The sequence below is a fragment of the Bidens hawaiensis genome, unplaced genomic scaffold (genome assembly GCF_021521415.1).
Source record: "Bidens hawaiensis isolate Kalapana, Puna unplaced genomic scaffold, B.hawaiensis_p1.1 tig00007433_1, whole genome shotgun sequence".
Taxonomy (NCBI): domain Eukaryota; kingdom Viridiplantae; phylum Streptophyta; class Magnoliopsida; order Asterales; family Asteraceae; genus Bidens; species Bidens hawaiensis.
Genome location: NW_027491520.1, coordinates 83000 through 85677, shown reverse-complemented (window position 1 = coordinate 85677; position 2678 = coordinate 83000). Strand labels below are relative to the sequence as shown.

At 35.0% G+C, this 2678-nt stretch overlaps 1 long non-coding RNA gene across 1 annotated transcript; it reads right to left on the bottom strand.

The window, feature by feature from the left end:
* Positions 1-1353: 1353 nt before the first annotated feature.
* Positions 1354-2415, bottom strand: LOC143635331 (uncharacterized). Its single transcript, XR_013154036.1, has 2 exons — positions 2330-2415; positions 1354-1689 (listed from the first exon to the last, which is right to left on the bottom strand). It is a non-coding gene; the product is annotated as an uncharacterized LOC143635331 (long non-coding RNA).
* Between the last annotated feature and the right edge of the window lie 263 nt (positions 2416-2678).

Here is a 2678-nt window from a genome sequence, read left to right as displayed (position 1 = left end):
CCCAGTTTAATACTAACTGAATAGTGAATACCCATTAGTTCTTTTTATTCTTGTTCGAGCCGGATTATGAAAACTTATCATGTTCGGTTCCTCTGTATAGACTTAAGCATAAAACCCCGTTCTAGACCCGACCTGGAACCGAGCCTGCATTACCTAACCCACATGTACTAACCAGGTCCTCAGAGAAACCATAGCGAAAAAAAAAAACCGATTTGTGCACCTCTACCTCCGCACTTCAAGTTGGGCCTAACAATAACACCTTTATTTTGATTTGAGGCTTAAATATTAAATATGCCCAAGTACTTAAGAATAGAACTTCCATTCCTTCTATACCACTCCATACTAATGCAATATCCAAGCCATTTTTAATAATACGAGCCCAATGAACTTAATGTTGGGCTTAATTTCGACTCAAACACGGCGGTTCGGGTTGGGCCAAGTTCATCAACAAGATTTCTAGTTTATTTTAATTTAGCAATGATTTATCTTGTTTTACAAGCTAGGGATAGGCTATACACACATCGCGTATACCAAGTCATTATTATGTATGAGTTGTAATCCAATTTTCTTTGTAAATTTTTTCGGGTATCAAGCCACCACTTGAATTGATATCAAAGCCTGGAACAAGAATACGATCAAGAAAATGAAGAATTTCCCAACTTTTGTTAACCAAGAAAATTAACTTAAAAGCTTGATTACAATGTTAAACCATATATTGGTTTATATAGGCTAACCTAGAGTCTAGACTCTAGAACTCAAACAACACCAACTTGTGAGTCAAAGTTAAACTTATCCGAAATTACCCAACAATCACCATCTAATTTCCTAACTGGGATCAGCTAGTAGGGCTTCAACTTTCAAATATCAATTCCACACTTGAATTGGTATTAGAGCGGGAGAGCCTCGACCAAGAACTCAAATCAGGTATGTAAAAGTTGGGCTTAATTCCCAACTCAAATAAGATGGTTGGGTTGGGCCAACTTGATCAACAAGTTTGTTGGTGATAAAGATATTAGTTAGACCTAGTGTAGTGGTTTCATCGAAAGCACCCCCCCCCCCCTCTCTCTTTTCTCCATATGATTAACTGGAAAGTTTTGTGACAGAAAATGTAAACTTAAGGGGCGTTTCCCACAAAGAGCCAAACCCAAATTTGCCCCCATAACGCCTGAGGGTGGGGGTGGGGGCTGACGCTTTCACCCCCTCCACAACGGCAAGTACGTTTGGTCTTAAGCTACCAAATCAAGTTATAGCTTACGCCAAAGTAGTCAAGCTCGACTTGCTTCATTTACAACCCTAATTATAACTCTCATGAATCCTTAAATTTCTATGTTTTCTATGGTCCTTCAAAAGAGTAAAATAAATACCAACTTAATCATTATATAAGGCAGTACATGTCATGTTTTTTTTTGTTTTCCACTTACATGTACTTTGATTTCAAGAATAGAACAAAAAAAACATGAACATTATTTTTCATTATGATCATCAGTCTTAGAACTAATGCTTTTGGTGCGTTGAATGCCGCTAGGAGAACGATGGAGCCTGCATCGGAATGAGCCAGCATGTGTGGTCGGCGAACATAAGCAGTTGTTCGTGATGCTACCTTGTCGTGATAGCCCTCTTGATGGCGGTGATGTCACCATAACTTGTTCCAACTCCGCCTTCAACTCCTTGTTATCCGCCATTACCTAACTTTGGATCAATTTAGAACCTGATTAGGGGTGCAAACAAGCTGAGCATATCACAAGCTACTTGAGCTCAGATTGATAAAAACGCTCGAAACGAGATGAGCTCATTGAATATTTTCAAGTTTTTCTCTTTTAGACTTCTATGTGTTAATTTCACGGGATGAGTCCCGATACAAATAAAACTGATATACTAAACATACAAATGACTCGATAATTACTGTTTTGAACTAGAATAATTATGTTTAAAAAAGTAGAACATTATAATAATAATTACTCTAGTTATTTATACACTTCTCACGACAAAAAGTCATTTTTATTTGATCTAAACCGTTAATTTCACATTATATAGCCAAGTTTAGGCACTTTTGCTCATTTAAGTTACTACACAAGCTTAAACCGAGCTTAGGCTAGTTTAAGAATTTTTTTTTCTCAAAATATAAATAAAAGCATATAGTAACTAATAAATAATAAATAAATGAGCCAAGCTTAAGCCCAAGCTAGAAAAAACAGTTTATGAGAGCTTGGGCTTGGCTCCTTTACACCCGTTGACCTGATCAATGATCAAGATCATAACAACATGTTTTTTTTATCATCTAGAAAACATTTATGTAAATCTTAAACTTGAACATGAGATGTTTTGTTACCTTTGTGAAGAGGAGATGTTTGGCAATTGTGAGTATACAAAAGGTTCAAAGAGAATGGCAATATGTAGATGGTGGTGATGGTGATGATGATGAATGATGATAAGATAAAAAGTGATCCATATATAATGCATAATGTGTCATGTATCCAAAGCATATGATATCCGTCCCAAAAAGAAGATTATAGATAATGTTTTTTATATTTTTTATGATAGGTTTTTTTTGTAAAAATAGGATTTTAAATAATTTAAATAAAATGGATATACAAATTTCCTTTTCAATTAGTATATTTTTAATAGTATGTATTTATAATTTAAAATGAATAAAATTCGAGTCAATTTTGATATGGGTA